Source organism: Oncorhynchus tshawytscha, linkage group LG21, assembly GCF_018296145.1.
Source record: "Oncorhynchus tshawytscha isolate Ot180627B linkage group LG21, Otsh_v2.0, whole genome shotgun sequence".
NCBI lineage: Eukaryota > Metazoa > Chordata > Actinopteri > Salmoniformes > Salmonidae > Oncorhynchus > Oncorhynchus tshawytscha.
Genome location: NC_056449.1, coordinates 9398337 through 9421400, shown reverse-complemented (window position 1 = coordinate 9421400; position 23064 = coordinate 9398337). Strand labels below are relative to the sequence as shown.

Here is a 23064-nt window from a genome sequence, read left to right as displayed (position 1 = left end):
GTCTGTGGGCTCTTGCACCTCCATACTAAATCCCTGGGCTCTGGGATGGGCTTGTGGGTAGAGGAGGGGAGGGGAGGGAGGGGGGAGGAGAGTAGAGAAGGGGGGAGCTCTGTGGACAAATGGTTTCAGAGGTAGCTGAGCAAATAAAATGGATTAAGGGAGTCTTTTCACAGATACTTCAAAACTACTTTGGAGCTCGTCTGCCGACCGCTGTGGACGGACGTTAGTCAATAGATTTCATTGAGGATTTTTAAAAGCTTCAAACAGAATTTATACATCCATCCAAACTAAATAGATTTGCTTCTGTGTCCTCTGTTTAAGGGTTCTGTTCAAGTGGAAGTGGACAGTCTAAGTCCATGTAACATACTGTACATTTTTGTGATTCTATTTTCTGGTATTATTTGACTCATAAAAACACACATCGCATTGGATTGCCAAGCCAATCACTGAACAAGAGAGGTAACCATGGCTGTTGTTGATTGCATGTGCTGTCTTTTAAAGTCTTGGAACAGCCTGCTTTCCATGCACCACTAGGACGTGGCTTTGGTAAATGCGGTAAAAACACATCATGTGCAATGTCATGTTCCAATGGGAACGGGACTCAATTGTCACCTTTTGACTAAGACCGTTTTTACACTATGATAGATTCTCGAGAGGTTTTTGAAAGAATACCCGCGGCTAGACTATTAATGTAGTGTCAACTTGCGAATTTCTCATGTCTCCTATGCCACCTTTGGAGACCCCTCCGAGCAGTCGGATGTAAACAGAATCATCTCTTCAAGCAATATGCTTGTACAGTAAAAAATCTTTAGAAGGTACTACATGTAACAATTCAACAATGAACCGTCTCTTGTTGTCAAATTGACTGGGTCCAGCAAATCTCTTGTTGTTAAATTGACTGGGTCCAGCAAATCTCTTGTTGTTAAATTGACTGGGTCCAGCAAATCTCTTGTTGTTAAATTGACTGGGTCCAGCAAATCTCTTGTTGTCAAATTGACTGGGTCCAGCAAATCTCTTGTTGTTAAATTGACTGGGTCCAGCAAATCTCTTGTTGTCAAATTGACTGGGTCCAGCAAATCTCTTGTTGTTAAATTGACTGGGTCCAGCAAATCTCTTGTTGTCAAATTGACTGGGTCCAGCAAATCTCTTGTTGTCAAATTGACTGGGTCCAGCAAATCTCTTGTTGTTAAATTGACTGGGTCCAGCAAATCTCTTGTTGTTAAATTGACTGGGTCCAGCAAATCTCTTGTTGTTAAATTGACTGGGTCCAGCAAATCTCTTGTTGTTAAATTGACTGGGTCCAGCAAATCTCTTGTTGTTAAATTGACTGGGTCCAGCAAATCTCTTGTTGTCAAATTGACTGGTTGTTTGTTGAATCGACAACAAGAGATTGGCTGGTCCTAGTCAAATTGACAAAAAGAGCCAGGTCCGTCTTCTGTAAACCAATAAGAAGGCTGCACCATTAGAATGCAATTTTGTGTAAGTCCAATACATTTTTTGGGGAAAAGGTTTATGAAACAGCTGAAATGAATTCCTTATATTTTTTACTTGTTTTATTGAGTTTTACAGCCTGTTACATTCTGAAATTGTTGCTGTAGCTTAAAAAAAGTATGTTTTTGCTGAGTGCTAGGCTGCACTGAGCCACCGTACATTTGGCCAACAAGAAGCTGACCAACTCCCAAGTGAATTACCCAAGTTTTCAGTCGCAATTTCATTTTACTACATTATGATTTGAATGAAATTGATCAAAATTAAGCCTGGTTTGTTAACTTCGATATGCGGCAGGGTAGCCTAGTGGTTAGAGTGTTGGACTAGTAACCGGAAGGTTGTGAGTTCAAACCCCCGAGCTGACAAGGTACAAATCTGTCGTTCTGCCCCTGAACAGGCAGTTAACCCACTGTTCCCAGGCTGTCATTGAAAATAAGAATGTGTTCTTAACTGGCTTGCCTGGTTACATAAAGGTTAAAAAAAAAAATGTAAAAAAAAAATGCTAAAGTTGTAATATAGGCCTACTGTACTTTTATATTTGTATTAGAGAAGTATTCATTCATTTTTGATAGGCTAACGTTACTTGATGAAGCATATGTTGTTAACTATAGCTAGCTAGTTAGCAGTAGCTTTGTCTTGCAGCTAAAATGTAATGAGTGTACGGATGAGAAAATCAACCCTTTAATTTTTATTTCATTTATTTATTTCACCTATTTAATTAGGAAGGCTAGTTGGCTAGTTCTCAATTACAACTGCGACCTGACCAAGATAAAGCAAAGCAGTGCGACACAAACAACAACACAGAGTTACACATGGAATAAACAAACATACAGTCAATATTACAATAGAAAAAGTCTACATACAGTGTTTGCAAATGAGGTAGGATAAGGGAGGTAAGGCAATAAATAGGCCTTAGTGGCAAAATAATTACAATATAGCAATTAAATACTGGAGTGACAGATGTGCAGAAGATGAGTGTGCAAGTAGAAATACTGGGGTGCAAAGGAGCAAAATAAATCAAATAAATAACAGTATGGGGATGAGGTAGTTGGATGGGCTATTTACAGATGGGCTATGTACAGGTGCAGTGATCTGTGAGCTGCTCTGACAGCTGGTGATTAAAGCTAGGGAGGGAGATATAAGTCTCTAGCTTCAGTGATTTTTGCAGTTCGTTACAGTTATTGGCAGCAGAGAACTAAAAGGAAAGGCGGCCAAAGTAGGAATTGGCTTTGGGGGTGACCAGTGAAATATACCTGCTGGAGCGCATGCTATGGGTGGGTGTTGCTATGGTGACCAGTGAGCGGAGATAAGGCAGGGCTTTACCTAGCAAAGACTTATAGATAACCTGAAGCCAGTGGCTTTGGCGACCAATATGAAGCGAGGGCCAGCCAATGAGAGCATACAGGTCGCAGTGGTGGGTAGTATATGGGGCTTTGGTGACAGAACGGATGGCACTGTGATAGACTGCATCCAATTAGCTGAGTAGAGTGTTGGAGGCTATTTTGTAAATGACATCGCCGAAGTCAAGGATCGGTAGAATAGTCAGTTTTACGAGGGTATGTTTGGCAGCATGAGTGAAGGATGCTTTGTTGCGAAATAGGAATCTGATTCTAGATTTAATTTTGGATTGGAGATGCTTAATGTGAGTCTGAAAGGAGAGTTTACAGTCTAACCAGACACCTAGGTATTTGTAGTTGTCCACATATTCTACGTCAGAACCTTCCAGAGTAGTGATGCTGGACGGGCGGGCAGGTGTGGGCAGCGATCGGTTGAAGAGCATGCATTTAGTTTTACTTGCATTTAAGAGCAGTTGGAGGCCACGGAAGGAGAGTTGTATGGCATTGAAGCTCGTCTGGAGGTTAGTTAACACATTGTCCAAAGAAGGGCTAGAAGTATACAGAATGGTGTCGTCTGCATAGAAGTGGATCAGAGAATCACCAGCAGCAAGAGCGACATCATTGATGTATACATAGAAAAGAGTCTGCCCAAGGTTTGAACCCTGTGGCACCCCCATAGAGTCTGCCAGAGGTCCGGACAACAGGCCCTCCGATTTGACACACTGAACTCTGTCTGAGAAGTAGTTGGTGAACCGGTGTTCGCCTTAGCAATCTCACTAGGAAAAAGACCTCCTCCATTCCTGTCATTATTGAAAGAGATCGTGATACCTCACATCTCAAAATAGGGCTACTTAATGTTAGATCCCTTACTTCAAAGGCAATTATAGTCAATGAACTAATCACTGATCATAATCTTGATGTGATTGGCCTGACTGAAACATGGCTGAAGCCTGATGAATTTACTGTGTTAAATGAGGCCTCACCTCCTGGTTACACTAGTGACCATATCCCCCGTGCATCCCGCAAAGGTGGAGGTGTTGTTAACATTTACGATAGCAAATTTCAATTTACCGAAAAAAAATGATCTTTTCATCTTTTGAGCTTCTAGTCATGAAATCTATGCAGCCTACTCAATCACTTTTTATAACTACTTTTTACAGGCCTCCTGGGCCATATACAGCGTTCCTGAAAGAGTTCCCCGAATTCCTATCGGACCTTGTAGTCATAGCAGATAATATTCTAATTTTTGGTGACTTTAATATTCACATGGAAAAGTCCACAGACCCACTCCAAAAGGCTTTCGGAGCCATCATTGACTCAGTGGGTTTTGTCCAACATGTCTCTGGACCTACTCACTGTCACAGTCATACTCTGGACCTAGTTTTGTCCCATGGAATAAATGTTGTGGATCTTAATGTTTTTCCTCGTAATCCTGGACTATCGGACCACCATTTTATTACGTTTGCAATTGCAACAAATAATCTGCTCAGACCCCAACCAAGGAGCATCAAAAGTCGTGCTATAAATTCACAGACAACACAAAGATTCCTTGATGCCCTTCCAGACTCCCTCTGCCTACCCAAGGATGTCAGAGGACAAAAATCAGTTAACCACCTAACTGAGGAACTCAATTTAATCTTGCACAATACCCTAGATGCAGTTACACCACTAAAAACTAAAATAAATAATATTTCTCATAAGAAACTAGCTCCCTGGTATACAGAAAATACCCGAGCTCTGAAGCAAGCTTCCAGAAAACTGGAAGTCTTCCGACTAGCTTGGAAAGACAGTACCGTGCAGTATCGAAGAGCCCTTACTGCTGCTCAATCATCCTATTTTTCCAACTTAATTGATGAAAATAAGAACAATCTGAAATGTCTTTTTGATACTGTCGCAAAGCTAACTAAAAAGCAGCATTCCCCAAGTGAGGATAAATTTCACTTCAGCAGTAATACATTCATGAACTTCTTTGAGGAAAAGATCATGATTATTAGAAAGCAAATTACGGACTCCTCTTTAAATCTGCGTATTCTTTCAAAGTTCAGTTGTCCTGAGTCTGCAAAACTCTGCCAGGATCTAGGATCAAGAGAGACACTCGATTGTTTTGGTACTATATCTCTTGACAAAATGATGAAAATAATCATAGCCTCTAAACCTTCAAGCTGCATACTGGACCGTATTCCAACTAAACTACTGAAAGAGCTGCTTCCTGTGCTTGGCCCTCCTATGTTGAACATAATAAACGGCTCTCTATCTACCGGATGTGTACAAAACTCACTAAAAGTGGCAGTAATAAAGCCTCTCTTAAAAAAGCCAAACCTTGACCCAGAAACTATAAAAAACTAAATCGGCCTATATCGAATCTTCCATTCCTCTCAACATTTTTCGAAAAGGCTGCCTTCCTGAAGACAAACAATGTATATGAAATGCTTCAGTCTGGTTTTAGACCCCATCATGGCACTGAGACTGCACTTGTGAACATGGTAAATTACCTTTTAATGGCATCAGACCGAGGCTCTGCATCTGTCCTCATGCTCCTAGACCTTAGTGCTGCTTTTGATACCATCGATCACCACATACTTTTGGAGAGATTGGAAACCCAAATTGGTCTACACGGACAAGTTCTGGCCTGGTTTAGATCTTATCTGTCGGAAAGATATCAGTTTGTCTCTGTGAATGGCTTGTCCTCTGACAAATCAACTGTAAATTTCGGTGTTCCTCAAGGTTCCGTTTTAGGACCACAATTGTTTTCACTATTTATTTTACCTCTTGGGGATGTCATTCGAAAAAATAATGTTAACTTTCACTGCTATGCGGATGACACACAGCTGTACATTTCAATGAAACATGGTGAAGGCCCAAAATTGCCCTCGCTAGATGCCTGTGTTTCAGACATAAGGAAGTGGATGGCTGCAAACTTTCTACTTTTAAACTCGGAAAAAACAGAGATGCTTGTTCTAGGTCCCAAGAAACAGAGAGATCTTCTGTTGAATCTGACAATTAATCTTAATGGTTGTACAGTCGTCTCAAATAAAACTGTGAAGGACCTTGGCGTTACTCTGGACCCTGATCTCTCTTTTGACGAACATATCAAGACTGTTTCAAGGACAGCTTCTTTCCATCTACGTAACATTGCGAAAATCAGAAACTTTCTGTCCAAAAATGATGCAGAAAAATTCATCCATGCTTTTGTTACTTCTAGGTTAGACTACTGCAATGCTCTACTTTCCGGCTACCCGGATAAAGCACTAAATAAACTTCAGTTAGTGCTAAATACGGCTGCTATAATCCTGACTAGAACCAAAACATTTGATCATATTACTCCAGTGCTAGCCTCCCTACACTGGCTTCCTGTCAAGGCAAGGGCAGATATCAAGGTTTTACTGCTAACCTACAAAGCATTACATGGGCTTGCTCCAACCTATCTCTCTGATTTGGTCCTGCCGTACATACCTACATGTACGCTACGGTCACAAGACGCAGGCCTCCTAATTGTCCCTAGAATTTCTAAGCAAACAGCTGGAGGCAGGGCTTTCTCCTATAGAGCTCCATGTTTATGGAATGGTCTGCCTACCCATGTGAGCGACGCAAACTCGGTCTCAACCTTTAAGTCTATACTGAAGACTCATCTCTTCAGTGGGTCATATGATTGAGTGTAGTCTGGCCCAGGAGAGTGAAGGTGAACGGAAAGGCTCTGGATAAACGAACTGCCCTTGCTGTCTCTGCCTGGCCGGTTCCCCTCTTTCCACTGGGATTCTCTGCCTCTAACCCTATCACAGGGGCTGAGTCACTGGCTTATTGGTGCTCTTTCATACCGTCCCTGGGAGGGGTGCGTCACTTGAGTGGGTTGAGTCACTGATTTGATCTTCCTGTCTGGGTTGGCACCCCCCTTGGGATGTGCCGTTGCGGAGATCTTTGTGGGCTATACTCGGCCTTGTCTCAGGATGGTAAGTTGGTGGTTGAAAATATCCCTTTAGTGGTGTGGGGGCTGTGCTTTGGCAAAGTGGGTGGGGTTATATCCTTCCTGTTTGGCCCTGTCCGGGGGTATCATCGGATGGGGCCACAGTGTCTCCTGACCCCTCCTGTCTCAGCCTCCAGTATTTATGCTGCAGTAGTTTATGTGTCGGGGGCTAGGGTCAGTTTGTTATATCTGGAGTACTTCTCCTGTTTTATCCGGTGTCCTGTGTGAATTTAACTATGCTCTCTCTAATTCTCTCTTTCTTTCTCTCGGAGGAGGACCTGAGCCCTAGGACCATGCCTCAGGACTACCTGGCATGATGACTCCTTGCTGTCCCCAGTCCACCTTGCCATGCTGCTGCTCCAGTTTTAACTGTTCTGCCTGCGGCTATGGAATTCTGACCTGTTCACCGGACGTGCTACATGTCCCAGACCCATTTATGAACATTTGAACATCTTGGCCATGTTCTGTTATAATCTCCACCCGGCACAGCCAGAAGAGGACTGGCCAACCCTCATAGCCTGGTTCCTCTCTAGGTTTCTTCCTAGGTTCTGACATTTCTAGGGAGTTTTTCCTAGCCAACGTGCTTCAACACCTGCATTGCTTGCTGTTTGGGGTTTTAGGCTGGGTTTCTGTACAGCACTTTGAGATATCAGCTGATGTATGAAGGGCTATATAAATACATTTGATTTGATTTTGAACCAGGCGTGGCAGTCATTTGAGAAACCAAGACTGTTGAGTATGCTGATAAGAATGTGGTGATTGACAGAGTCGAAAGTCTTGGCCAAGTCGATGAATACAGCTGCACAGTTTTGTCTCTTATCGATGGCGGTTATGATATCTCTGCACATGCTTGTGAATTGTTGCATTATTCAAGAGCATATTGTGGTTTGGTTGCATTATTCAAGAGTGTAATATGGTTAAGATGAAAAGTTGCTTGCATAGTTGAAGAGTTTGTTTAAAGCACGCTACCTGTGTCATGGCTACTGGAATATTTACGGTAAATTTTAGCTGCGTAGCAAATTGTTGAGTCGCAAAACCCATGAACCCTCTCTCAGCACATGACATTCTGTTGATAATGTAAATAGAACAGCGTATGAACATATTATGTAAATTGAAATTTTTGCATGATTAGGGTTGCAAACATTCTAGGTTCACCAGTAAATCAGAATCTTTCAAGAAATTAATCTATCACAAGACATCAAGTGGCCCTTTTGAGTACTTCAAATTATCACAGGTGTCTGGAGTTATCAAATATAGGAAATAATTGAGTACAGTTGAAGTCGGAAATTTACATACACTTAGGTTGGAGACATTAAAACTCGTTTCTCAACCACTCCACACATTTATTGTTAACCTCTCTGGGACATGTGGAACGCTAGCGTCCCACCTGGCCAAAAGCCAGGGCAAATGCAGAGCGCCAAATTCAAATAAATTACTATAAAATCAAACTTTCGTTAAATCACACATGCAAATTAAAGCTACACTTGCGGTGAATCCAGCCAACATGTCAGATTTCAAAAAGGCTTTTCGGCGAAAGCAAACGATGCTATTATCTGAGGATAGCACCTCCGTAAACAAAGAGAGAGAAGCATATTTCAACCCTGCAGGTGCGAAACAAAACGCAGAAATAAAAATATAATTCATGTCTTACCTTTGACGAGCTTCTTTTGTTGGCACACCAATATGTCCCATAAACATCACAAATGGTCCTTTTGTTCGATTAATTCCGTTAATATATATCCAAAATGTCAATTTATTTGGCGCGTTTGATCCAGAAAAACACCGGTTCCAAATTGCGCAACGTGACTACAAAATATCTCAAAAGTTACCTGTAAACTTTGCCAAAACATTTCAAACTACTTTTGTAATACAACTCTAGGTATTTTTTTACGTAAATAATCAATCAAATTGAAGACGGAATGATCTGTGTTCAATACAGGAGGAAAACAAACTGTAGTTAGCTTTCTGGTCACGCGCCTCTATCAAATGGTACACTTCAAGTGACCCTCGTTCAAGATGGCCGTACTTCTTCATTACACAAAGGAAAAACCTCAACCAATTTCTAAAGACTGTTGACATCCAGTGGAAGCGATAGGAACTGCAAGAAGGTCCTTTAGAAATCTGGATTCCCAATGAAATCCCATTGAAAAGAGAGTAACCTAAAACAAATATCTGAATGGTTTGTCCTCTGGGTTATACTCACAGACATGATTCAAACAGTTTTCGAATCTTCAGAGTGTTTTCTATCCAAATCTACTAATAATATACATATCTTATCTTCTGGGGATGAGTAGCAGGCAGTTGAATTACTGCCCCCTATCACCAAGAAGTTAACAAACTATAGTTTTGGCAAGTCGGGTAGGACATCTACTTTGTGCATGACAATTCATATTTTCAACAATTGTTTACAGACCGATTATATCACTTGTAATTCACTGTATCACAATTACAGTGGGTCAGACGTTTACATGCACTAAGTTGACTGTGCCTTTAAACAGCTTGGAAAATTCCAGAAAATGATGTCATACGCTTTAGAAGCTTCTGATAGGTTAATTGACATCATTTGAGTCAATTGGAGGTTTACCTGTGGATGTATTTCAAGGCCTACCTTCAAACTCAGTGCCTCTTTGCTTGACATCATGGGGAAATCTTCTGTTCTGTTCTTTGGTGCAAAAATTGCAAATCAATCCCAGAACAACAGCAAAGGACCTTGTGAAGATGCTGGAGGAAACAGGTACAAAGGTATCTTTATCCACAGTAAAACGAGTCCTATATCGACATAACCTGAAAGGCCGCTCAGCAAGGAAGAAGCCACTACTCCAAAACTGCCATAAAAAAGCCAGACTACGGTTTGCAACTGCACATGGGGACAAAGATCATACTTTTTGGAGAAATGTCCTCTGGTCTGATCAAACAAATATAGAACTGTTTGGCCATAATGACCATCATTATGTTTGGAGGAAAAAGGGGGAGGCTTGCAAGCCGAAGAACACCATCCCAACCGTGAAGCACAGGGGTGGCAGCATCATTAGGTGGGTGTTATTTGCTGCAGAAGGGACTGGTGCACTTCACAAAATAGATGGCATCATGAAGAGGGACAATTATGTGGATATATTGAAGACATCATTCAGGAGGTTAAAGCTTGGTCGCAAATGGGTCTTCCAAATGGACAATGACCCCAAGCATACTTCCAAAGTTGTGGCAAAATGGCTTGAGGACAACAAAGTCAAGGTATTGGAGGGGCCATCACAAAGCCCTGACCTCAATCCTATAGAAAATTTGTGTGCAGAACTGAAAAAGCGTGTGCGAGCAAGGAGGCCTACAAACCTGACTCAGTTACACCAGCTCTGTCAGGAGGAATGGGCCAAAATGCACCCAACTTATTGTGGGAAGCTTGTGGAAGGCTATCCGAAACATTTGACCCAAGTTAAACAATTTGAAGACAATGCTACCAAATACTAATTGAGTGTATGTAAACTTCTGACCCACTGGGAATGTGAAAGAAATAAAAGCTTAAATAAATCATTCTCTCTACTATTATTCTGACATTTCACATTCTTAAAATAAAGTGGTGATCCTAACTGACCTAAGACAGGGAATTTTTACTGGGATTAAATGTCAGGAACTGTAAAAAACTGAGTTTACATTTTTTGGCTAAGGTGTATGTAAACTTCCGACTTCAACTGTATAAATAAATAAAAACATTTATTATATATATATTTTTAATAGTTATCCAACAATACATTTCCTAAATTACTGGAACTTTGAGAAATTACCGGTAGCTTTGCAACCCTAGTCGTGACACTTTCTGAAATAATAATTAGTCACTAATTCTAGCCAAAGGTTTGATTTTTCACATCCCGCTGCTCTGTGTCATTATGTTGCCTAGCAATGTGCCATGACTTATTGTTAGAGACACAAAAATTAAGATTTCCATTTTGTTAACACAAAAACACTTGACTGTCTGGCATATATTAATTTGTATAAATTATGAGTCTAATCAAAAAGACTGTCTGGCATATATTAATATGTATAAATTATGAGTCTAATCAAAAACACAATTGAAAGAGGAAGTATTTGCATAAATTCTGAGTTTTTAAACTATTGCTCAATCTTACTGAATTGACTGTGCACCCACAGCAACCGTTGTCTTTGTCATATTTTAGAGGCAGTGCTCCCTGACGGCCTGCTACAAGCATTTTCCTCTCATACCGTGGACATGGCCCAGAGGCCTGGTGTCACTTTGTGCTCAGGGCGGTAAGCTAATAACCCTCCTCCTGATGACATGTCCCCAAGCAGGGACCTCTGCAGGGACCTGAGGGTCACTGGGATCACTCAACTAGTGCAGGAGGCAAAGGCACCAGCATGATCCTGCCCAGCCAGCCCTGAACCCTTGAAACTGACACAGTGCTTGGCATACCCTGCTAGGCTCCACTGCACTGCACTGCCCCCCCCCGCCTGTGGGTGTGGGCGTGTGTGGATGAGTGAGGGGGTGCGGGGGCACGTGTGTGTGTTCCTGCCTGCCTCTTTCTCTCTGCCACTCTACCTGCCAGTCTCTCCATTCTTCGTTTGTCTGTCTATTTATCTATCCGTCTGTCTACCCATCTGTGTGCATCTTTGCATCCTGCCAACCTGACTGATTGTCTTGTCTCTCCTGTCGCTCTGTGGATTATTGTCTTAGCTCCCCAATGACTGTGCTTCAATGCATTGTTAAAGATCCTGTGTTATTCATGTGGAAAGAATATTTCCTACAGTGTTCATGCTTTAGTGCTAATGGTGTCCAACTTAAAGAGAGAGAGTCAGTTAGATAGAGCTGCCAGTGGAGGTGGCAGAAGTTAAATTAGCATGTTCTCCTTGATATGTCCCAACCTCAGCCAACAGATATAGGGCCATAGTGGGAAGAGGCACTCCAGTCTGCTTGTGAATCTGGAGAGAGATAGTAGCACAAAGTAGCAGACAGACATACACGTGTATACACACACACACACACACACACACACACACACACTAAACACACACACACACACACACACACACACACACACACACACACACACACACACACACACACACACACACACACACACACACACACACACACACACACACACACTTACAGCTAAGAAAACAGCTACTCTCCTTGGAGTAGTGAAAAGCAGAGAGAGTGAGAGTGTGTGTTGTCTCAGATCCCATGATGAAGGATGGGTTCTAGCTGAGCTTCACTCTGACGGAGGGGCTTGGGGGGGCTCGATAAACTCATTCTCTCTTTGTTGTTCTAGGAACGTATTCCCATTGCTACCTCTTGATGATCATAGTAACCTGCTGTCAGCCAGAGAGACGGGGGCTCTCTGCAATTCAACTTAGATGTGCTCTTGAATCAAGAATATGTTAAAAAAAATATATATAAAAAAAAAAACAACAACAAAAATATCAGTCACTTCCTGGGAGGCACATGATCAAGGAGCGGCAGCTGCCTGTTGCTAGGGAAAGCAGATGTATCTTACCTGCCCCCTTTTCTGTCACCTCTCTCTCTTTTTAGAGACTACCTCAAAACTACTCAATTCAGCCCTGGGATGCAGTCCCACAACATAATCATACAGTACCATCTATATCTACCCTCCAAGTTGAGCAAAGTTAGTAGAATAGTAGACACACGCAAAAAAAAATCCTGTAAAGGATCCTTTTGATCTCTAAAACTTTGCGTAGTCAGTGGAACACAACAGCTGGCACTACAATTTACATAAGAATACAGCAACTGCTGCAGCTGCTCTCTCTCTAGGCATCTGCCGAGTAAATACTGTAATGAAAATAAACACTCCTGTGAGACCACATGCACTTTATATCTCAATCCATTCCTCAGGCATAATGACACACATTATCATATAAGACCAGGTATGGTAACGCCTCGCATTTCAATTTCAAGTTTGTTATTTTAGAGCCCCCACTCTACACCCCAGGCCCTCAGTCTCCGCCCTCTATCCCCAGCTCCCCGATCACCCGTTTGCACTTCACTAATGGTGCCCTTTTGGTGCCAATTAATTGCCCAATGATTATCTTTACATTCTTCAAACAGTCACACGTTGCCTTGTGTCCTGCTGGCTGACAGCATACTGGGAAAGGCACCAGCATAGGGAGAGGGGAGTAGGTATAAGGTCACCACTGATCCCAGCTCAGATGTTGTATCATCCTCTAATGGTTTGTGTTATGACCTGAGGTAGTGTAATCTGATCCTAGATCTGTAGTACAGATCCTTCTAGTTTGAGCTAGGGGAAGGAGGAGTGGGCCTTGGTGCTGGGGGGAGAGAGAGGGCCGTATCACACCTGCGTGTGTTGACTCTACACGTCTAGATATTTCATTAGCTGTAATCCAACTGAGGAAGATGGCTTCCTGTTAAGCGAGGTGCAAAGGGCCTAAATAAACAGGTTACAGCACAATTAAACACTAGCTAGTCTACAGCCCACTTCAGCCCATTCCACCAACAACAACAACAGCACTGTCAAAGTGTATGTCCTCTGCTACACTGTAAACTGAATGTCTGGTAGGTAATATGTTTTGGTTGCAGCTCCACAGCAGTCTAGGAGTGATCTAAAAGAGCTTGGTCTTAATAATATCATCAAAGAAATGGAGGGAGGGAGGGAGGGAGAGAGCACGGTTTGGGAGCAAAGTTCAGCTCATATTGACATAAAAGCTTATTTTCTGACTTTTTTCTTATCTTAGCCTGGAGGTGCTATTAAGGTGTGTTTTTAGAAGTCACATTTTCAAGGAAGATCAAGAAAGTGTGACTAACGTGTTTTTAACTGCAAAACAACACAAATATTGTTAGGTTATTACGATAGAGATCTGGTCGACTTTCATCAAAGGGTGATTCCTCACGAAATCAGGACAAAAAAATACCATTATGGAGAACCAAAATAACATTAGTCTTAAAGGAGGCCTGGGTAAGTCCAAAATGTCATAAATATGCAAACTTTGATGAATTATTTCTCAATTATGCTTTTAGATACAAATGTCAAATATACAGTATGTCAACAGTCCTTCCTCCAAGTCACCTTTCTATGGATTAAATGTTGTGAAAATCCCCCAAATCATGGTATTTGTCTGTCCTGGTTTCGTGAGGAATCGCCCCAAAGCCTTCACTTTGCAAAAAACAGTGAGCCCAAGAGATCGCTGGTTGAAATTATTTTTGTCCAACAGGTTAGAAAAAAGGGGGAAATTAATGAGCATTCTGTTTGGAGAACAATTGGTCCGTGTTCTGTAACAGTTGGTTCCTACAGAAGGCATGGGTTTAATAGGAATAAATAAGGCTGAATGGCCTAAATACACTGATTTGAAAATGGCTGATAACCATGGCAACAGCCTCTTTTCCTAAATAGTTTATTGAGGCCTGAAGCACAGTAGGAACTTAAGTGGTTTGGTATGTCAGCCTCCCACTAATATAACCAGAACTTACCAACACCTCCACAACAAGCTCCATGTGATGCTCTGGAACAGATGTGTTTGTCTTGGACTTCCTGGTTCTCTAAAGCTGTGTCATGCCTGTCACAGAACACAAACAGCTGGGTCTGCTGCCAACCCTGTATGCCCACTGGCCAAATCACTACCACTCACTGGAGTAGTCCAAGGGATACTTAAAGTCTCTCTGTGTGTGTGTGTGTGTGGTTTGGTTTTACTATCCTTGTGGGGACCAGAAGTCCTCACAAGGCTTGTAAAACAAGGACAATTTGGACAAGTGAGACATATCGCCGGTCCCACAAGGAAAAAGGCTTTTTTTTTAGGTTTATGGGTTAGGTTGAGGGATACAATTAGGGTTAGGTTTAAGGTTAGGAGTTACATGCTGACCAAACCGCACCCTCGAGGCGATCAACTCTGAACCGATTATATTAATTTGGGGACAGGTCAAAAAGCATTAAACATTTATGGCAATTTAGCTAGCTAGCTTGCTGTTGCTAGCTAATTTGTCCTGGGATATAAACATTGGGTTGTTTTTGACCTGAAATGCACAAGGTCCTCTACTCCAACAATTAATCCACACATAAAACGGTAAACTGAATGAGTTTCTTGTCATCTCTCCTCCTTCCTTCAGGCTTCTCTTTCTTCTTTGGACTTTATATGGTGGGCTGGCAACCAACTTTCCAGCATTACTACAACTGACCGGAATGTGGACCTAAGTGCATCTTTCAATCACCCACGTGGGTATATGCTCCTAAAAACCAATGAGGAGATGGGAGAGGCCAGACGTGCAGTGTATTGAGTGTCACAAATAGAACCAATTTCTATTTTAGTGCCTGGCCACGCAGACTCTCGCTGACATGTGTGAGCAGTGTGGGTGTAATGATTGAATAACATGTACAATTGAAGTCGAAAGTTGACATACACTTAGGTTGGAGTCATTAAAACTTGTTTTTCAACCACTCCACAAATTTCTTGTTAACAAGCTATAATGATGGCAAGTCGGTTAGGACATCTACTTTGTGCATGACAAGTCATTTTTCCAACAATTGTTTACAGACAGATTATTTCACTTAGAATTCATTGTATCACAATTCCAGTGGGTCAGAAGTTTACATACACTACGTTGACTGTGCCTTTAAACAGCTTGGAAAATTCCAGAAAATGATGTCATGGCTTTAGAAGCTTCTGATAATTTACAAAAAAGCTTCTGCTAATTTACATTATTTGAGTCAATTGGAGGTGTACCTGTGGATGAATTTCAAGGCCTATCTTCAAACTCAATGCCTCTTTGCTTGACATCATGGGAAAATCAAAATAAATCATCCAAGACCTCAGAAAAAAGACCTCCACAAGTCTGGCTCATCCTTGCGAGGAATTTCCAAATGCCTGAAGGTACCACGTTCATCTGTGCAAACAATAGTATGCAAGTATAAACACCATGGGACCATGCAGCCGTCATACCACTCAGGAAGGTGATGCGTTCTGTCTCCTAGAGATGAACGTACTCTGGTGCGAAAAGTGCAAATCAATCTCAGAACAGCAGCAAAGGACCTTGCAAAGATGCTGGTGGAAACAGGTACGGATGTTTCTATATCCACAGTAAAATAAGTCCTATATCGACAGAACCTGAAAGGCCGCTCAGCAAGGAAGAAGCCACTGCTCCAAAACCGCCATAAAAAAAGCCAGACTATGGTTCGCAACTGCACATGGGGACAAAGATCTTACTTTTTGGAGGAATTTCCTCTGGTCTGATGAAACAAAAATAAAACCGTTTGGCCATAATGACCATCATTATGTTTGGAGGAAAAAGGGGAAGGCTTGCAAGCCGAAGAACACCATCACAACCGTGAAGCACGGGGGTGGTAGCATCATGTTGTGGGGGTTCTTTGCTGCAGGAGGGACTGGTGTACTTCACAAAATAGATGGCATCATAAGGAGGGACAATTATGTGGATATATTGAAGCAACATCTGAAGACATCAGTCAGGAAGTTAAAGCTTGGTCGCAAATGGGTCTTCCAAATGGACAATGACCCCAAGCATACTTCCAAAGTTGTCGCAAAATAGCTTAAGGACAACAAAGTCACGGTATTGAAGTGTCCATCACAAAGCCCTGACCTCAATCCTATAGAAAATTTGTGGGCAGAACTGAAAAAGCGTGTGCGAGCAAGGAGGCCTACAAACCTAACTCAGTTACACCAGCTCTGTCAGGAGGAATGGGCCAAAATTCACCCAACTTTTATAGGAAGCTTGTGGAAGGCTACCCAAATGTTTGATCCAAGTTACAAAATTTAAAGGCAATGCTAGCTACCAAATACTAATTGAGTGTATGTAAACTTCTGACCCACTGGGAATGTGATGAAAGAAATCAAAGATTAAATAAATCATTGTCTCTACTATTATTCTGACATTTCACATTCTTAAAATAAAGTGGTGATCCTAACTGACCAAAGACAGGGATTTTTTACTAAGATTAAATGTCAGGAATTGTGAAAAACTGAGTTTAAATGTATTTGGCTAAGGTGTATGTAAACTTCCGACTTGAAATGTATGTGTAAATATATTTTACCAACGCTTGCGCACAGTGTGGTCAACATTTTAGAGGTAGGTTTAGTGTTGGGGTTTTGGGTTAAGTTTAGGTTATTGTTCGGTAAAGGGTTAGGGAAAATTGGATTTTGAATGGGAATCAATTGTTTGGTCCCCACAAGGATAGTAAAACCAATGTGTGTGTGTGTGTGTGTGTGTGTGTGTGTGTGTGTGTGTGTGTGTGTGTGTGTGTGTGTGTGTGTGTGTGTGTGTGTGTGTGTGTGTGTAAGGCACAATGAAGGACGATTCACACAACTATATTGTTCTCATCAGTGCCCATGTCAAAATCCATGTCCTTCTACCCTCAAACAAAAGACCATCAACACTCTTTCTGATAGTTTTTTTTCTAGGTTGGAAGTTTAACTGTCTACACAGTGGGTTCTTCGAGCTGCCCCCATGTATAACCCCTTTTGTGTTCCATGCAGGACCCTCTGTAGAAAGGGTTCTACATGGAACCCAAAAGGGCTCTACTTGCAACCAAAAATGGTTATTCAAAGGGTTCTTCTATGGGGACAGCCGAATAACACTTTAAAGTTCTATACAGAACCTTTTTTTCTAAGAGTGAATCTCATATTAATGGTGGTGGGAAACCACAAGAAGAAAGACATAGCCAGAGAAAAGAGAGACATGGGGGTGGAAATTCCGGAAAATATGTATGAGTCTGCACTATATGGCATGGCAGAGGTTCTTTATGTTGACCTCCATAACCCTGACAACCATACAGCATTAAATACCACAGATCCTTCTAAAGGGCTCCAGCCAATCATAGCTGACCTCCAGTCTCAGATCAATAACCAACCAACAAAGAGAACCAAGCTATCGTTCAGACTGGCTTCGAAAACGAAGTTGTCTGTTTAGTTCTAATCATCTTCAAAGCTATTCTACCATAGCTCAACATACCTCGGGTTCCTTTCATTTATAAAACCATTTTGTGTTGTCACTTGCCACTAATCATCTATCAGAACAAAACATTGAATTGGGTGTTGAAAAACACAACCGAGGGTAAGGAAGTAGTCATTGTTTTCGAAAGAGAGAGAGAGCTGCTACGGTGTTCACTGTACACCATCTTGGCAATAGTGTCAAGAAGTGGCGCTCTCATGGAGAAGCAGCCATGGGGGGCTGAGCCAGTCCAGATGCCCGCAGACAGACCACCTTGCCTGGGAGAAATTGCCCGAGCTGTCTGGGGCTTCCGAAATCGCTCTCCATCACCACACACACATACACACACACACACACACACACTCCACCCTCCCTCTGCCATCTGTGAACACACACAGCACTACCAGCACCCACCAACCAGCAGAGGCCAAGAGACAGGCAGCCACGTGAGCATCATGGCTAGGACCGTAACGCTGCTGACTGCTGACACACATTAAAACTAAGCGGCGAGTATGAGAGAGAGAGAGAGTAAGGAGGAAAGGAAGGGAGGGAGAGTTGCTGAGCCAGATGGTTGTCCTAAGAGCTAAAGATTGAGATGCCAGCCAGGCAGGGAATTATTTTTGTCCTTCAGGCAGGCGGGATGAAGACGGCCTTCGGGGTCCACTTTGGTGCTGCCATGTGCGGTGCTACTGTGTGTGTGTTTTGGAGGGACGTGTCTTTTGTGGTGTGTGTAGGCTACCTGTGTGCCTCTTTGCTTGTGTGTGTGTGTGTGTGTGTGGCATAGCATGTTGCGTGTAGGTTAAGCCCTCTCTTGTGGCGGCGCAGCCCTGCACTTGCATCAATTACAGTGGATGGCGGTGACAGCTGTAATCACAGTGCTGTAACTGTGATTACCCCATGGCTCTGTCATGGAAACCAGCACGCCACCTATTCCAGGTTCAGCAGCACTCTGACTGTACCTCGGCAGCCTGCTGTCAGGGCAAAGTGGCCAGGAGGGAGGCTGAGGTGAGAGTCAGAGGAGGAAGGATAGGCAAGGACAAGGGGGTGGAGGAGGGTAAATCGGGCCACCACCATACACACAGGTAAGTGTCCACACATTAGAGTCACACACACACACACACACACACACACACACACACACACACACACACACACACACACACACACACACACACACACACACACACACACACACACACACACACACACACACACACACACACACACGCTCTCCTGCTGCTCTCTGATAAAGGTAGCTGCATCAAGCACCAGTGTTATTATAGTCATAATAACGGACGATTGGGGGAAATTGAACCAAACCTCTTATGTAGTGTTTTATCCTGCCTCTAGTAAACATGAAGCACATGCAAACCGATTTCATTGTCAGTACCTTCTATCATCTTAATGGCAAAACATAATCACAAGTTCCTATTTAGCCTACTCTGGAACCCTGCCCTCATCAATAATATTGCTAATCATTGTTTGTATTGCAGCTGTGATACCACTGGACAGTGACACAAATCTAATGTGCTGAAGCCATTGAATCGATTGGTGATTCCAACTCGGAACCGCCATTAAAAATGTAACGATTCGTCTGGGCCAGGCCAATGCATTCCGTGATCACGTCAGGGAATCGAGACCGTGCAGATTTGCTCATAGAGGATGGAGTTATCTCGCACAGACAAGCTGCACAGACACACACACTCGCACACGCACGCACACACACGGCTCATAAGCTGTAACCCATCCAATATGCAGAACTGTCAGGCAGCGCTTGGGGAGGCCATGCTAGACAGCGCAGTTAATCCTGCACGCTACCTTCTATCCAATCCCAGTCCTCCCTGGCCCAACCCGTACTAGTGGACCAATCCGGTGCACCAGACACAGCCCCATCCCAACCCCCCATCGCCAAACACACACATTTAAAGCATCCGATCCAGCTGTGATTATTGGCCAGGAGCCAAGCTGTCTGTCTGGCCGGGGTGTGGCATGCATGGCAGGGAAGTGTGTGTGTGTGTGTGTGTTTGTGTGTGTGTGTGTGTGTGTGTGTGTGCGTGCGCGCTTGCCTGTGCCTGTGCCTGTGTATGCACACATCCACGTCTGTGTGTGTCTGTGTGTGTGGCAGGGGGTGGGATGGCGTTCCCTGCTACAAATAGAGCAACATCTGAACTCTGGTAGTAGATAGTGCCTCGGCAGCACGCGAGACAGACAGAGAGGGAGGGAGGCACGGAGAGAGACGGGGTTACTATGCCAGTGTGTGAGAGAGAGAGTGAGTGAGCGTGACTCTGGAGATTAGAAGAGGAGCAGCCAGCTGATGAATCATCCTCAGCTCACAAACCTCTCTTGGCCCAGATCACAGAGATAGATAAAATAGAAAGGCAGACTTACACTCTGTAATACTCAGACTGGGATACATCCACTTTGATCTCAGATTCTAGGTTTGAGTACTAGGAGGTCACCTCTGACAATGGCAGTTTGATTATACGTGGGATAGATGGAGGACTGCCCTGCTCCAAAATAACACACGTAAATGTACACGCACACACACACAAACATGGACACACACTTCTAAGATGAGGCTGATGTATGAGTGGGGACTTACCTGTGGTTCAACAGGAGTAGCCTGCCCCAGAGCCAACTCTTAGGAGTGATATCCAGTTGAAGGGTCACAAGCCAGGTGAGGGGTCATACTCAAACCAGGAAGAAGAGGAAATAGAGATTTCTGAAATAGAAACAAAGTATATACTTAACACATAATACCTGCATTAGTTTTATTTCTAAACAAATATACCTCTCCTTATTTCCTTACGTATATTGGCACCATAGGTTTTTCATATATTCTGTCAACAGTACTCGCTCCTTTAAATTTGTGATGAAAGGTCATGGCTGAGTGTGAATAAGTACTTTCCCCTTTATTCTGATTCTTTTTTGTCATGTCGGACATTTCACTCCACTTCTATCCCCTCATTTGGCGCCAAACACATATTGCAAATGTTTGTACACATTGCTAGTGTGTACAACACAGGAGGTTGGTAACACCTTTATTGGGGAGGACGGGCTTGTGGTATTTGGCTGGAGCGGAATCGGTGTAAAAGTATCAAATACAACAAACACATGGTTTCCAGGTGTTTGATGCCCTTCTATTCCCTACGGTCCAGCCATTATTATGAGCTTTCCTCCCCTCAGCAGCCTCCACTGGTGTACAAGCATATTCCCAGAGCAAAAAATGTCCCACGGTAAGAACAAGATCAGACGTGAGAACAACGTTTCATCTTTTTTTTATTTACAAGTTAAGTTACATTGTAAGGCCGACCTACTCACCACCTTGGATTGTTTGTGGACGTATCAGGAAAGCATGCGCCGGCCATGTCCACAAGTTATCCAGCCAGTACACACACGCCCAGTAAGAAAGTTCTATGTTGAGGCCATTGGTATGAAAACTACTGAGAATGATTTATTATAGAGTGACATAATCTTTTTTTGATGAAATAACTGTTTATTAGCATTTTGGATTATTCCAGTGTTAGGGGTTGGTATTTTAGTGTACTGAGTTTGTATAGAACCTGCTCAATGTATTTTTGGAATGAATGACTGGTAAATCAAAGCATTGGATTGTCTGGTCTCTAAGCCACCACTCCATGCTTTCACTCCAGACTAAGGCTTCACAATATGGTGCGGCTGCTTTTTCTATAACATAAATACTTATTGATATCTGTCAAAGCGAAGGGGGCTTACTTTTTTAAATTTGTGTTTTTTTGTTTGTTCCTGGAGTACTCCTTTTCTTGTCTGGAGTTGTCAGGGTCATCTTTATTGTGTTAATACAATGACAAATAGATGGTTTTCAATGGTTTAGAGGGGGGAAACAGGCGCATACACAAACACACAAACAACTCTCTTACTAAAGCTGAGAGTGTGCTGCTCTGTGTTTATTTGTCTAAAAGGGTTAAAGGCATAATGGTGTTTAATCCCCCTGGGTCTCCCCCCCGCCACACACACACACACACACACACACACACACCAGCTCTAAAGACAAAGACATTTCCCTCAGCAATCAGCTGTCGAAGTCCCCTGGCTTTCCTATTCTGATAGCCAGCCCATTGTCATATTGCCTATCGACTTGTTAGATTAAACAACATTTCACATGTCAATTAAATGAGTGTTGCCCTGGTGATTAGCAAATCCCACTAATTGTCTCCTCCTCCCTCCTCCTCCTCCTCCTCCTCCTCTCCCAGACATTTTCCACATGGAGGAGCAGGAAATGGTCTTTTGTCCTGACGGGCCCCAGTAGACATGTCAAAGATGTCTCCTCTCTTCCTCAGAATCCCCCTCTCTCCCTGTTTAGGGTATAGAGAAGAGGGCGGTATTAGGAGGGGGGTAGGTTCATACATAGGAGGATATAGGATCCAGTTTACAGGAGAGCCCTCCCCACTTCGCTTGGGTAGTCCATTGACATGGTGCTGTGAGAATGCAAACATTCAGTACTAGCCAGCCAGCTAGACTACACACACTCGTCCTCCCACACGTGCAGCCTGGGCTGATAATTACCCAAGCAGCCTCTGGAGACCCCAACGCCTACAAGGGGCCCCTAACCACTTTAGACAAGGGCCACGGCACTCCCAAGACCCTCCCTCTTTGTCTCTTTCTCACTGGCCATGCTTAGCTTAATGAATTTGATCTCCGGATCATCGTCCCATTTGTTCCATCTTATCCCAAGAGGTGTCTGGGAAATGCTAAATTGGGCCAGGAAGCATCTTTTGAAGTGTCACTTGAAAAACGCGAAGCACTAGGCGTAACTGGTCATTTTCCTTTAACGACAGGGAAAATTCGTATTGCAAAGTTATGCCTTCTTAATACGGCAACATTTTGCATGTGGAAGTAACTCAAAAGAAGAGGACAAAACAGTCGCTGGGAGATTCTACACACCCTCAAGATTCTGATTATCTTGACATTCCTCTTATCTTGATATTATCTGAAAATCTTCATCACAAAAGACAACAATCCAGTCCCTCAATAAACTCCAGAAAAAACGTCCCTCTCCTCCTCCAGTCCTCCCGTCTTAAGGAGCCGCCCAATCATCCCTCGTCACAATTAACGACAGCGGACAGCAGCTCCAAACACTGGGGTGACATCTTAAACCAGTCCTCAATGGTCCCAACGCCCAGGCCCTCCCTAGTTCCCCCCCCTGTATTCAGCACTAACCAAGCATTACACAGACCTACATTCACAACACACACAACTGCTCCCCTTCATAATGGAGGACACAACACCGGGTGGACCAGCCCAGATCCCAGACGGTTTAGTCCGCACTTTATCAGACCTTACAAAACGGCGACGCCTCATTGAGCCTACATTGACTGGTGGTT

The 23064-nt window shown here is 43.1% G+C and overlaps 1 long non-coding RNA gene across 2 annotated transcripts in view; it reads right to left on the bottom strand.

Annotated features, from left to right (window-relative positions):
• Positions 1 to 23064, bottom strand: part of LOC112220876 — a 136846-nt gene that overhangs the window by 92413 nt on the left and 21369 nt on the right. For both annotated transcript variants that reach the window (XR_002948942.2, XR_002948941.2), the window contains exon 2: positions 20304 to 20423. This is a non-coding gene — a long non-coding RNA (uncharacterized LOC112220876). The remainder of the gene's footprint in view (positions 1 to 20303; positions 20424 to 23064) is intronic.